Here is a 14812-nt window from a genome sequence, read left to right on the forward strand (position 1 = left end):
TGCCTGAAAGTGTCACACGTACATGCCAGCATAACAGTTCCAGAACTGATACAAATGTGTGTTTTTCCTTCTCATTCTTTTCTCTCTTCCACATGTTACACTCTTTTCTAAGGCAGATCAATATGGTTAAAAAAACGGCAATCTTATCCTACCTGTTAGCTATCAGTACAACAATCAGGAATAAAGCAATGCTTCATAATTTTGTAATATTCAGTAAGGTTTTGACTGTGTACAATTAAGATACGTTGCAATGCTATTTAAATAACGAAAATACAACCACATTCTTAATGCTGTTATTTGTTGTTATTATTATAAATAATGAAGTGCTCTTAAATTCTCTACTGCTATGCTCCATTATATGCTACAAGGTTGGATAAATGGGAAAGCAAGGTCCCCAACACAACCAAACCCAACAGTTTTCATGGCCAGTGTTGCAAGTGTTCTCACATCGAAAAAAATCAAACAATAAACAAAATCCTTTGTCAGTGAAGGAAGTCAGACTTTTCAAAGTTGAGTGCCACTTCGTCATTGATCATTTTAATGCATTGTAACATAAATAGCATTTCAGATTTCTGGTCTTCTACCAGAGTAGCCACCTGTTTCTCAAAGGTCATATAATCTGTGCTTGTTGAATGTGATCATCCTTGTGTAACCCCTATAACCTCCTACACGGAGTGACTGCACACACAAATTACTTGTTGTTTAAAGAACTTCCTCTTTGAACTTTTTCATTGTGTGATTATAAATGCTACTCAAGCTACACTGGTTTTTAGTCTTCTTACTGTGATTAACTAGTTTGGGGACATTTAAACTCTTCTTTCTAACCCTTCCTGCATATCTACCTATAAATTCCTCTTTTACGTTATATTTTTGTTCCTTTTATCCCGATTACAAAACATTGAGCATCTTTATTATTTTCTTCCACTCTAATAATGCTTCATATTCTATTGACAGACCATTGAAAAATAGAGAGTTTCACCGCATTTAGTACTACAGATGTGCTTTTTGTGGTGTCTGCATGGTCTTGATCTTGGTCTGATTTAATTGCATCCCAGCAGCTACACATCCCAATTACTTAAACTGCTACTTAGGTAACAAGAATTTTATTTAAGTGCCTAACCATTTTATTTAAGTGCCTAACTTAGCCATTGTCTTACCTAAATTTTAAAGCACTTGTTCACAGGAAGGCTGACTCAGTCTGCCTGGCACACACATATCTAAGGTATATACACAGTCACAAAAGATGGTATTCATCATGGAAAACCTGCTAAGGGAGACCTTCTCTGCATAACACAGGCACCTCTCTCTCTGTGTAAGGACTATAGGTGTCTTTAAAGTCTAATCCAGCATGCCTAAATTAAACATTTCCCTCCATTAACACTATCAAGAAATACTGAGTAAATTTTAAGTACCTCCATCAATCCTCCTCGCTTGGGAGTGGGTACGGGGCAGTAGTCCTAACGGAATATACTTTTGAGACACCGACACCAAAGTTGAGGCCTAATGGTGCAGGCTAGAAGGGGAATAGACCCACATCCTCCAGATCTCAGGACCACACTCAATCCAGCACGTCTTGTGGCATATCCTGGGGAAGAGCACCCTCTTCTAGAAGGTGAGCCCCTGTACAGCTGGCCACAAGAAACTCAGTCTGATACACATCAGGCAAGCAAAAGCCCAAACCTTCACTAATTTTAAGAGCCCTAAACCTGGGAAAAGAGGCGGCCTAAGCTTCTGGTGTTTTCTCTTTGGACTATATTTGTTTCTATCCAAAGATGCTTCAATGTAAAACCTATAAATATGGCCGAAATCCTTGGCCCTAGGTCACCACTACTGCTTGCTGCCAAATGACTGTCCTGCCTCTTCTCCTGTGAGTCCTCCTCTTGGTCAGGACCCAGCTGCTCAGAATCAAGAGGAAAGCTGGGACATATTTTCATGGAGAATATCCCACATCATCACAGTCAGGGCAGAAATAGGACTTCAGTCTCCATCAGTCTGGACAGTGCCTAAAACCTGCGGCAAAAGGGAAGCACTGTTTGTTGTAGTTCTGACCACACCAGGTTTATTTTGGCATTTCCCCTGGTGCTACAGGGGTTCAGGAGCTGTCTATTTAAATTCTCCATATGGAGCTCTGAGAGAAGGCAGATGAATTTTTCCTCAGAACTGGAATTTCACAGTGTGTGTAGTGCCCAGGGAAAGGGCTGGATAATTAAGGAGGAACCTGTTTCATTTAGGTGCCTAACAGAGGTTGCATCCTGGAAAACAGGAGTGGGTCACGGCCTGGGGCTCAGGTAGATTTTAGAAACTTGCATACCAGTTCAATGGGACTTAAGCAGACAGGATAACATTTATTGAGTGGATGTGTCTTGCTTTCTTGGTTTCTGTTCCTTTTCTCTGTGATGCATATTACCTTCACTATAGCTTCTTCAATGTCATTATCATTAAATGATATTTTCTCAAAATCCTGATCTTTATTTTCAAAGATGTGAGTAGGCTTAGCCCCAGCAATCTCCAGGATTTCATTTCTTCCTCTTATTATAACCTTCTTAGAACATTGTAAGAGGTAAAGATGACACTTCAGGCAGCTCTGAGCTAAAACCATCAAGGCTAAAGGGCACCAGTAGATGTGTAACTGTGAAAATTTTTGGCCACTGGAGATGACGCAAACTTGAATTTTGTCACATTAAAGCCAGAACATTAACCCCACCCTGCCCCAATCTTTGTTCAGTTAAGAACACTAAACACTTGCAAAAGTTTTCATCTAGTAATGCCCCAAAACATTCCCCTTTGGAATTCACAATAGTCTGGGAACTGGGGAAGAAGACAGTAGGATAACAAATACATCTATTTTGTTTTCAACTGTTGTTTAATTTTTGTATTTGGCATCTAAGTCTAATTGCATGACTTTTTAGATACAAATTATTGTCAAAGGTAGAAAGAAATTGTTGTCATTGCCATTTTTGGTCATCTTTAATCTTTTTTTCATGGCTCTATGCTTTTCTACACAACATTTTATAGAGTTTGTGAGAATCTAAGACATTACCGGGGATTCAGGCCCCTCTGGAAAGTGCGTAACTGGCAATGGAAATCAATGTCAGTTAGTTGCCTGATTGGCTTTGATGCTTTTATAAATCTCATTAAATAGCTATTTACAACTCAGCTATTCAAGTAAAGTTCTGCATTTGACTTTAGTTTTTCACTTTATTTATCTCTTCTCAGTGCCTTTGCTCATAGAATTAAAATTGAGGACACATCAGCAACTAACAGAAACAAACATTTGTGTATTTTAAGGGTTGGGCCCAGTACTAAGGACTTGGGAACATGTCACTTTTCCAAGGAAATCCATTATGTTAGTTAACTCTGACTCAGCTTTTGTAAACTCTTTCCTGATTAGTTTGTACTAGTTTCTCCACAACCCTGAATTTGGTTTTGCCTGTGCTTGGATTTATACTTTATAAAGCTACCATTGCATGGGTTTTTCTTATAAAACCTTTAAAATACTGTCTTGCACTGGCTTCCTTCTGCTCTTCAACTATATACTTCATATAGCTTATATATACCTCATGTACTATAGACTTCATAGTCCAAGAGAGTTAAAAAAAAATATCCATGTCTTTCAGAAACCTGGCAAACAGGCCATCAGCCCTGGAGCCTACTGTTTAGCTGCCCTATTTTCTTCTTTTTCTTTCTTAACCTGTTCCGCTCTCATCCTTTGTTTCATTAATTTTTCAGATTCTGCCTCCAGGACACCTCTCTCTGTTTCTGGCATGTTCCCTGTGGTCTCTCTGGCGAGCACGCCAAGGGGAAGGCAGCGCCGGCTTCCCAGCAGCCTCTGCCACTAACTTCCCCTCCCGACCACATACAGAGATGACAGTCTCTCCCATTGACCTCTTGTTCCCCGTATATTTGTGAAATCTGTTATTGTTTGTCCTTATAGCTTCTGCAATTTTCTCTCCATTTCCAATTTTGGCTTTTGTGATCATCCCCTTATTTGCTTACTTTTTAGACTTGTTTATTCCTGCTCAAAGCAATGACCCCATTGATTTATCTGTCTTGCATGCCTTTATCTGTTCTTTTATTGCTCACTATATTTCCCTGGTCAGCTGTGTTTGTCTTATTTTCCCCTCACACTTCAGCTCTCTTGGCTTTCAGCAGAATATATATTTAAGCTTCCTGAGACGTACTTTTGAATATTCCACACTGCTTTGCTGTGCGTCTCAGTCATCTCTGGTTTTCAGAATCTGTCATGAATAATTCTTGTGGAAAGAACGTTGTTGAATTTCATAGTGATAAGGTCCAAGAGGACATATAGACATTAATAATTGAAGAAATTGAAGAAATAATGTATGAATTTATACTCCTTAGTTAGAAGATGATTTATGGTATTTTTTTAACTCTCACACAATTTTTCTCCATTAAAAAACATATGATGCTACTCACTGATACATTCAGTAGGACCTTTCTTCAGGAAATACATATTTGTTTCCCAGAGTTGAACTTCTTGTTTTTTAATATATTTTATTACTAATTTAATATAGTTTTCAGCGTAATTAGTATGGTTATTATTTCTAAGCTATAACAATTAAACATATCTCTTTAATTATATATAGTATAGGACCAGAGAAAAACAAGGGATTTTCTAAATCAGATTACTGATTAATATTCTCCCCTCCATGATATGCCAACTCATACATCAAAGGTGGGAGATGACACCTACGTCTGGAGGACACTTTCCTCTTAGAGTGTCTTATTTCCCTACATGAATTAGAAAGGGAGCTTATGTGACTAATAAAGGTTCAGTTAACTTTAAATACCTTGTTTAGATAAAGTGATTCCCTATCATCTGCCATGTTTACCAGTCTTCTTTTTTCATTTGTATCTCTTTTCTATTGAATCTATTATTTCAGAAGCCTCGTGCTATAAGATCCAAGTCAAGAAAAATAAGATGATGGCAATATTATGCCCTAAATCTGAATAATATTTTTTCTTGGAGGATTGTTATCTTTTTTTTTCCTTCTTTTCTCATTAGTACTTTGAAAAATCTTACAAAATGTTTTTTCGATCTAAAAAGTGTCCCCAGCAACAGTGCTCTCATTCTTTCTTTTTTCATGTGAGAAATTAATTTAACAGAAACCAAAACATTTGGTAGGTAATAGAATCTAAAAATTTACTATATAGACACCTAGTGAGGTTATCAAAAACATTTAATGAAGCACTTGAGTATCTGAAGTGGCACTGAGGTGGAATTTTACCATATACAGTTGAGGATAGCAAATTAGGAAGAGTCTGCTTGGAAGCAAACTTCTGCTTAAGGCTTCAGGCAGAAAGTTCCCAAGGCATTTACACTTATCCCACTGGATACCGTAAGTATTATTTTTGGTTCAGACTAGATAACTTCCAAGTCCATATCTCCAGATGAAGACTTCTAGAGTATTGAGAAAACAGGTATTTTGCAGATAAGACCTCTAACAAATCCAATCTTCAAAGAATGTGCAAACCTAATTAATTTGCATAACACTGCATCCTATTAAATTACTCTCAAAGCAGTGACTACTTTTAGCTTTAAAGGGCTGATACTATCAACTGATAGCAGGTGACCAGAAAATAAATATTTGGATTCCACCAAACCCTACAGCTTGAACTCCCTGCACTCCAGGAGGATGCCCTTCCCAGCAGACTATGCAGTATTATGAGGAAGAGCTGGTAGCACTCTTGTTGAAGCTGGACCATTGAATTGATAGGAATGAAAGAATCATAACAAATTCAGAAAAAGAAAGAGATTGACTCCAGCCTAGCGATTTGCTTACTCAATTGCAAGAATAAACTCCTTCAGCGGAGGATGATTTTCCATTCATATTTAAATGACTGCTTAAAGTATGCCAAATTACTACAGGAATGAGCAGCAAACCCAGTGGACAGTGATAACTGTGAGGTGGTAGAGTCAAACTTCTTTGTGGGAAATTATTTTTGCTCTCTAAGCCACACTGGTCAGGAATCTTTTCTAGCCCACAAAAGTCCTGTGTAATACCTGCGTACTGTCCTGGAATATGGGAGGTATTGAGTCAAATCTTCCCAGGCTGTGAAAGGTAAAGAACTTTGCTGAGTATTCTAATCACTAAGCTATAGAAGAGAAAATGGGAAGAGCAACAAGTCAAAGTTCAAGAAGGACATGGAGTATTTCAAGCTTTTATTTCACAGAGATGGCTAACTGCAGCCTACAAGATAGAGTAGGACACACTGGTTTTGGTGCTTCCAATCAGCTGGATAAAATTCTCTGTACTAGCATCCTGCCTGCTATGAATCCCAATCTAGGAGACTAACTTGCCCAAATCTGCTTTCCAGCAGCCTGCTGGCAACTGAACCAGAGCCTTAAATACTGTTCCAGAATTAGGCATGCTTCTTGTAGCCATTGCACTGCCAAGCACCATAGTATCTAAGGCCACGTACAGAATGACTGCCCTCACCCCTATGTTCTCAGTTGGGAGTTAGGCACTAATCCAGAGTCAGTGCTTTGGAAAATCTCTGTGCCCATCCACATTCTACAGGCTTAAATACTTGTAAAAGTGGGCCCAAATTATCTATTATCTATCTAATTGTTTTTATCTAATTAAACCATAATTAAAAGTAACAAATACCTTTTAAAATACAATAAACTCATCTCTACAGCTCTGCTGTATTTCAGACTTTCCCACGAGCTTCTGCTTCTGCTTCAATAAATCAGATTATTATAAGCAGGAAGTGCTTTTATGTGTGCAGTGTCAAAACACACTATCTTTACTTCATTTATTTGTACTGAATAGAAGTTTGTTGACTTTTCAGGTTAGGTATTTATACAATAGTATTTCAGTGAAAACTATTAATTTACCTGAACAGGTACAAGCTTGACTGATAAGAATGAGTGAAATGTAGAACATTCTATCCCTTTTTTCCTTCTGGAGTTTCAAATATTTGTGTACTGCATTATGGAACAGTAAGAAAAATTACAAAAGTGCCCAGAAGCACGCTCGATCTCAAAAGGTAAAGGTAGAAGATGTGATATTTTCTTCACAGAGCTTTAAAAGCCAACTCGATCCTTCTGCACTTCAGAGCCTTTTTAAACACATGAATAGCCACAAACATACCGCAGATCTACTCATGTGTATAGCGTTATTTAACTAAATAAGCCCTAAAGCAAAATTAGTGTCTTTAAAAAACAGCATTGCAAAAAGGAGTTAGGTGTAACAAATAACATGAAAATAGAATGATGTGCCAGAAGTAAACAATGGAGCTCAAAACTTAAGTTTTTTTTTTTAGAAATTCAAATATTGAAATATGTATTTTTAAACAAAATAAAGCAGACTAGCTTTGATGTAGTCAATACAGTCACAGTAACTTAAGTCAAAGTGAGGATCTTTTATTTAATTGGATCCTATACATCTCCAATGTGAAGCACCTGCCCATCCCGATTCACTGAGACTCCAAACTGGTGTAACTGAACCCTGTGATGAACAGTGGCAAACTTGCTGGCTAATCTGCCCTCTGGCTGGCAAGATCATTTCACCCATCACCAAAGTCTCTGCTCTTGGGACATGACAACTGAAAGGAAACTTTCAGTTTTGCAATAATTAACCCATTTAAACAGTAAGTTTATTTAATTGGTTGAATCCAATAGCTGTTGGGGGAAGAAAAATGAGGCACAGTAACGTATTTGTAGGTGTTGTACAAATACACAGGAAAAATCTGAGCCCTGGAGAGCTCATTTAAAGCAAGACGTCAAAAATAAATGTAACAAATCATGAGACTAAAAACTTATGTGGCAGCACAGGTTAGCAAAGTACATGCCCTGCAGTTGTAGATTATTCAAAAGTATTTATATAAATAAATCAATATAGTATCTGATTGCCCCATGACTTACGATGTCATGGATGGGGTTCATCTCTCACCTACCCCTAGGCTTCTAAAAACTAAGTCTATACATGTCACATTAAGCTCCCTTCGTAAGTCAATGCAGAGAAACTGGAACCTCCTGGGAGGCAATTCATCTCACCTTTCTTAGACACTTTGCCTATCTCTCCACTGACAATAAAGGTGTTAATGGTGATTAACTTATATTTCTATCACTTAGGAATCTGATAAAAGAGAGAGAAATCCAAGCCTTTTTCTCTCTTTTTTTTTAATATTGTATGTCCATCCCCAACAAAGATAGCACCTAGCAGATTTTAAAACCACGCACCACAATACTTTCATAAAGAGAAAACCCAAACCCTGCTTCTTTCCTTTCCACAGCTGCTGTATCACTTCACATGAATAATTCTCCTCCCTATAGCTTAGCTATCTTTTCAAGACTACCTGCATGATCCAATGTCAGACAAATGCTGTGGTTGTGCTCTAGTCTTTTAGGATGGCAAATACCCAACTTAACTCTGTGTTCAAGAGCCGGAAGCCACAATTGATTATGTCTTGTTGCCAGACCCTTGAATACAGGGACTGATCAAAGAAACTAGGATAGTGTAAAGAACACAGGTTTAATGACTCATATTGATTCATTAGATGAAATGCATATAATCAAGTTTTGCTAAGTAGCTATTGATTCTGCACGCTTCGATGTTGATTTAGATGTAACCCAGACATGTAAAAATGGGAACACGCAAAGCCAATGACCACTTCTCCACTAACTCAAAGAACACGGACTTCTGCACTAACTCAAAATCCTGAAGTCCACATTTATTTCAAAAATCTAAACTGGAAGAAAAACATTGGGGAAGAAAACCCTCTATTTTTCTACATACAGACAAAAATGAGGTGGGCTACATTGAGCTAAATCAAAACAGCATCTAGAGCTGCCAAGATGTCCAGATTTGTGTGTATCCTGTGTTTTCAGCCTCAGTGGTAATGACAGCTCTGCTTACAGGTAGACGGCAGGGCAGGTTCCGATTTATTTATTTTTCATGATAACATGATATCATAAAATCGGAGAAGTTCATAATCATTCACCAATTTGAAAGGGTTAGAATACGCTACAAGAGCGCATCTATCAGTTACAAAAGATCTTTGCATAGTCAAAATGTTTGAGCCTTGGACATGACATGAAATCTTTCTATTCCAATATTTTAAACGTAATTGCTTTTAAGCAATTCAGCATGCTAAGTTCAAGCATTCAAAAATCAAGGGAAATAAACTGCTGGAAATCAAAGGTGATTCATATAGTTATACTGTCAATCATTTAACAACATGGCTAGATACGTATTAGTAGAATCAACACCCTTAGACATAGACTCGATAGCAGGTCAAACTATCATTCTAGCATGTACTTAAGTATTGAGTAATAGAGTACGCTGTCATTTTATCACATCTTTAATGCAGGGCTACTATAATGAGACTATCAGCTACTGATTCCTATCACAAATACTCTTCCCATCATCTCTACATAGATACACAATAGCACTGGCTCCCAACTTAATTTTAACTAAGAAAGATATATGGCACAGAATTAAGAAATACAATATACCAATTTTCCTGTAACTATAGCAATAAGTATCTTGATCCAAAAAGGTAATGGCTACAGTATATAACCAATGGAAAGGAATAATACTGTGGAGCAGCCTTCTAACACAAGACTGTCATCAGTAAACATCTGAAATTACAGAAAAAAATGACAAAAACAAAGTGATACAAGCTGCAACCACTTCAGTGCTTATGTACTGGATTCTCACCTCCAGCATAAGCTACAGGATACCATTCTTTGTCTTGCACGGTTGGTTAGGAGTCATTCAAGTGTGAAATATTCTAAATTCTGGTTGTTAGAGGATTGAGATGTTTAAATCTTCCTATTTTGAAAAAAAGCTAAAAGATTGTGCCTTTCCCTAACACAGAGAAAACATGATTATTGTAAAACAGAATAGAAATGACAGTATTCTCTCTACTTTATTGCATTATGGAGCTGCAGCTAGAATTGGTCTCTTGGTAAAAATGCTAACCATTATTAATATGCATTTAGCAAACATGATATGAAGGAACTGAAAGTTTATCCTCCGTATTAATTTTTAAGGGTGCTTTCTTTCCTAGTGGGCTCTGCACCAAAAAGATTACCATAAAAATCTGTTTAACATAAAGAGGATTTCTAAAATACCTTTATCATTATACCTCCTTGAGCCTAATTTCTAGGACAAAATTTTGATACTAGCTGTTGTGCCTGCCAGTTTACTACTGCATACAAAGTCATAAGCATGAACTTATAACCAAGACTTTATGTTCTTTGCTCTAGATGGACACAGCTATTTTAGTATTATGTAATTTTCAACAGTCATTAGAGTCCCTATTAGCAATTCCTATCAGAGATGCATTAGAGCAATCTGGGGTTCTAGACCCACGCAATTCTCCTGCCCTAACTTTTGATCAGTGCGGCAGAACATCCTTCAAGAGACACAAATATAACGCAATACAAGGCAGGTATTGTGGATCATTATTCTCCCCTCTGAGAAAATGCTGCTGCACAACCCCTGCCCCTTGCCATGACTTACACCCTGAAAGGCATATATTTGCTTGTGCTAATAATCTATCGAACTAGTCTCCTTCTGCAGCACATAGAAGTTGCTTTGTTGTAATATTAGAGGATCTTGCAGGTGGTATTTCCACTAAGATACAAGCTCACCTATCATAAAGAAATTGGTTCAAGCTGTTGGCAGACTCAAAGGACAAAACTATATCTCTTATGTTCAGTTCATTTTTTTTCACCTTTTTTTTTCATGATTAGAAGAATTAGAAATACTCCGGTCTAAAAATGAAAGCTTACCTATTGGCTTAATCACATGACTCCAAAAGCCAGATGTCTAGATATGGGCCTAAATGGCTTTGCCTTAATCTGCCTTTTTTGATATATTTGATGAAAGGAAGGAAGTCTGTTTGGGGGTGGAGGGGGGGAGAATCTAACTGAATTCCATCACATTCTAGTCCAGAATAGTGAGGCTCCAACTTGACTCATATCATGATTAAAAAAAAAAATACTACAGCATATAATGTTACTTTTTATAGCTGACAGTGAGTTCCATTAGACTGTAGAAGAGTCTCTGAAGAAAAATGAAAATAGCCTCCCAAGGGAGTGGAAGCCCCACACAGCATGATTTAAATGTGGCAGCTGGGTTGTGGGTGGAAATGGCAGTTTCCATTGAAAATCTGCTGCCAATATACCTCCTATGGCTAGATTTCACAGGGAAATGTGGCAGTTATCCCTCTCTGAAGTTCAGCTGCTCAGTTTTAAAGATGCATAGACAGGAAAGGTAGCATGGGTCAACAACTGAATAGAAAAAGGTCCAGAATTATGTACTGTCCAAGGACCAATGAGTAAAATTGGGAAATGACTGGAAGTAGAAGTGTGTAACAGGAAGATGGCAAGAAAAGGAACAGATTCTTTAGTTTCAACAGATGAAAGACAACTTTTTAGAAAGTGTATGCCACTTCAAAGACTACTTTTAATTTTTTGAATAGTTTGAGGCATTCGATGCTTAACACTTATGTCTCATTGAAAGTCGGTTAGCAACGTGTTAGTCACTTTTAAAAATGGGCTCCATATATCTGGGGCACAGATCTATAATGGAAAGACTTGTAGCAACATTAAATCTCATCACACTTAACTTTAAAGTACTTAAGTTTAGATGACTAAGTTCCTTACTGAATAAATTCCTCAATGGTCATATATAGGTATATAAGCCTGGGAGTCACTATAGCAAGCATGTTGACTGTGGTATATCTGTGCTAAGAAATATGAAGTACCATGAAAATAATGTTTCCAAAATCACTTCTCTCTTGTTGATGTTTGCATCTACTTGCAACTGTGACTTAGGCATCATCTTGAAAATATGACTCATAATCCAAAAAGACACTTTCTGATGCAGGTACAAAAATCATGCCTGTAGTATGGATGGCTACTTTATTGTTCTGGTTTGATACAGGCAGTGTGGTACTGTTCTCTGCCTTTTTTTTTTAACAACTCGGGTTGAAACAATTGTCAAAAAAATGGGAGACCCTTTCTTTCATTTTCTTCTTTTTTGGAACCCAACCAACCTGTTATGGCTCCGAATCTGGTTCCTCTAGAGGAGTCCTTTAATTATCAAACTAGCTTTTCTCTCTCTTTCTCTGTTCTCTGTAAAAAACCTCACACTCCTTTCTGTCCACAGGCCTGGCTTCAACAGCCTCATCCTAGTCAGTCTTTGCCTGTCATCCTTTTGATATGGCTCTGGCTTGGGAATTAACATTATGCTTGGGCCCACTCAGGCTGATGGAGAAACCGAAGCAGTATGGTGCTTCCTGAGGTAGCATTCTCATTGCTGGTCCAGGATGCACCACTATCATGAAATTTTTCAGTGAAAGGGGATGTGACTGCTATGCTATTTCTATTTTCTATAGAAATCAGTGCTGTCCCTGCATCTTAGTGTGAGCAGAGAATTCCTGCTCTGCCTACTGGATCAGAGGACGCTGGTATAAGTACCTGCAGTCCGCAAATCTCAAACATTCTGGCATGTAGAAAGCACTGAGCAGCACAGCTTAGCTAAGCTGGCAGCACCTCTGGGCATACACAAATAGGTTTTCTATTACAAGTTTGATCAACTACAGACTCGGGATTTTTTTGCATCCTTCTCTTCAGTTTCAGCACCTAAGGTCTACTTAAGTTGTGTTCTAGAAGTTTGTGCTTTTATTCTGATTTATATGTTGAAATGCTTTTTGTGAAAATCACGGATGTAGAAATTTAATGGTGGAAAACTTTTATCTCATCTCTAATTAACAGGTAAATGTACTAAACAGAAGGTGGGCCAGGTATCGGAAGACATTTTAGTGTCCAAAATACCTAGAAGGTTTTGAAGGCAGGGATGATAAACTGCATAGGTATGATGTCACTTCAAATTATCTGATATCATGCAAAGCTATATTGTAACACATCCAGTAGGTAAATCTTTCCTGACTCTTCACCAGATGATTCTAAATTTCCTTATGGCTTAAAAATTAGAGAGTTTGGTATCATCTCTGTTTTTCAGACCAACCAATAAATTTTTGCTTTCCTGGGGAGGTTTTGGTTTTTTTCACAGAGTTCTAGAGCAACATAATTACAAACTGCCCTGGTGTAAGAGGAATGAAATTCTATTCTTACTTACACAAGAGATCAGCTTAATCCATAGTATACATAAAAAGTTTAAAAAAAAAAAAATTGTTACTAACAAATCTAAACTAACCATGATAGATCTGTTGTGGTTCTACCCGAGCTGTCCACTAGACTGTGATTTCTAAATCTGACTGACTGCTATAATTTTCAATGAACAATCAAAATTATAGTAGATAGAAAAAGCTAAATGTTTTCTCTGTTTTATAGTTTTGCTTAAATGCTGACATTTTAAATAAGTGGTTCCACTTTTAGTCAATGCCATTTTAACTGTTCAGTCCTTCCTCCTACATCCTTTTAATAACATAACTAGAAGCAGCAAGCTTGACTGCTAAGATATGAAGTTAACACAGTAGTCAGAATTTGTTTGCATTCTTTCTAAAATGATATTTGTTTTATAACTCTGACTCAGTTTCTGAGTCCATCTTCCTCTGTGCTTTCTTTAGGTCTCACAAGCTAAGCAAAGCCAGGCCACGTCAGTTCTGAGTATGTCAGTATTTCCAAGGAACACCTAGGTGCTGCAGAGACAGTACTATGACTCAGAAAGTAGTACACTTTCCTTGCCAGTAGCACTGAAACAAATTTGCCATTGTGGAAGGGACAGAAGAGTGTAAAGCTGATAATACCTTATGTCACACGGAATTAAAAAGAAGAGCTAAGTGTCTGTGTTTTAAGAACTAGAAATGTTAATTCCAAAGCCCTGCTCAAAATAAAGTCATGCAATTACATTCTGTCAGAATTATTCCTACCTTTTCAGACAGATAAACAATCTTTTATTTTTTTTTACTTTCCATTCCAAACTCCTATGCACTATAAATGTGCGCTGGTAAAAAGTTGTTATGACCAGTCTTGTGAGTCAATGTGCTATTGTGAATGTATTACAACATCATAAGCAATATGACCTTTGGTGTCATTTGAAATCAAATACTTAACATCACAAAACGCACTGAGGTTACTGTGTTAACATTTGTGAAATGTTTTAAAATTAACAGTTGAAAAAGCTTTATGACCATAAAATACAGTTACCATAGTAAATTGGCTGCAGAGCAGCCATCCATCTAGCTGGGACTTTGCATCTTCTACTTCCTTTCACAAAGTGTGGGATATCCAGAGAATTCTCTGAGAAATAAGTTTCAAAACCAGTTTTTTTTGTTTGGTGGCTAGCAACATGCAAACATCTACAAGACTCATGTCAGAGAATATTCATCATATATGTCATGATATGTGACATATCCTCTTATTTGAGATGACTGTTTGCTTGTCCCCTTCTCCTGAAGTAGTCCTTATGGTTACTAAGAACCAATAAACAGTTAATCCTCATTGATCACCCTAGAAGAAACCATGGCCAAGCAAGATCTACATTAAACAGTGTATCAGTAATTCTAGTACATTATTCTTATTGTCCCTGCAAATACTCAACAACAAGAAATCATTTGCTAATCTTTGTATAATGAACTTTTAATGTAAGAAGGATGGTCTAAAGCAAAAGGCAGTGGAGTAGAGTTCAGAGGCATGACTCAGCTTCTGGCTGTGACGCAAATTTCTTGTGTGGTAGCAGAGAGTCACGAACTGCTAGTTTACCAAGGGAACGAATGCATTACAGCTCTGTTTCTATGCATAGTTGCACAGTGAAATTCCAACATCCAAGTGAGGTATGTCTGCTCCTCTTCTAATACCTAGGGACAT

General features: G+C 37.4%; 1 protein-coding gene across 4 annotated transcripts in view; it reads right to left on the bottom strand.

Moving 5' to 3' along the window:
• MYT1L (myelin transcription factor 1 like) overlaps window positions 1–14812 on the bottom strand; it is a 130667-nt gene that overhangs the window by 105020 nt on the left and 10835 nt on the right. The gene's annotated exons all lie outside the window — the stretch shown is intronic.

The sequence above is a fragment of the Gymnogyps californianus genome, chromosome 3, assembly GCF_018139145.2.
Source record: "Gymnogyps californianus isolate 813 chromosome 3, ASM1813914v2, whole genome shotgun sequence".
In the NCBI taxonomy this organism is placed as follows: domain Eukaryota; kingdom Metazoa; phylum Chordata; class Aves; order Accipitriformes; family Cathartidae; genus Gymnogyps; species Gymnogyps californianus.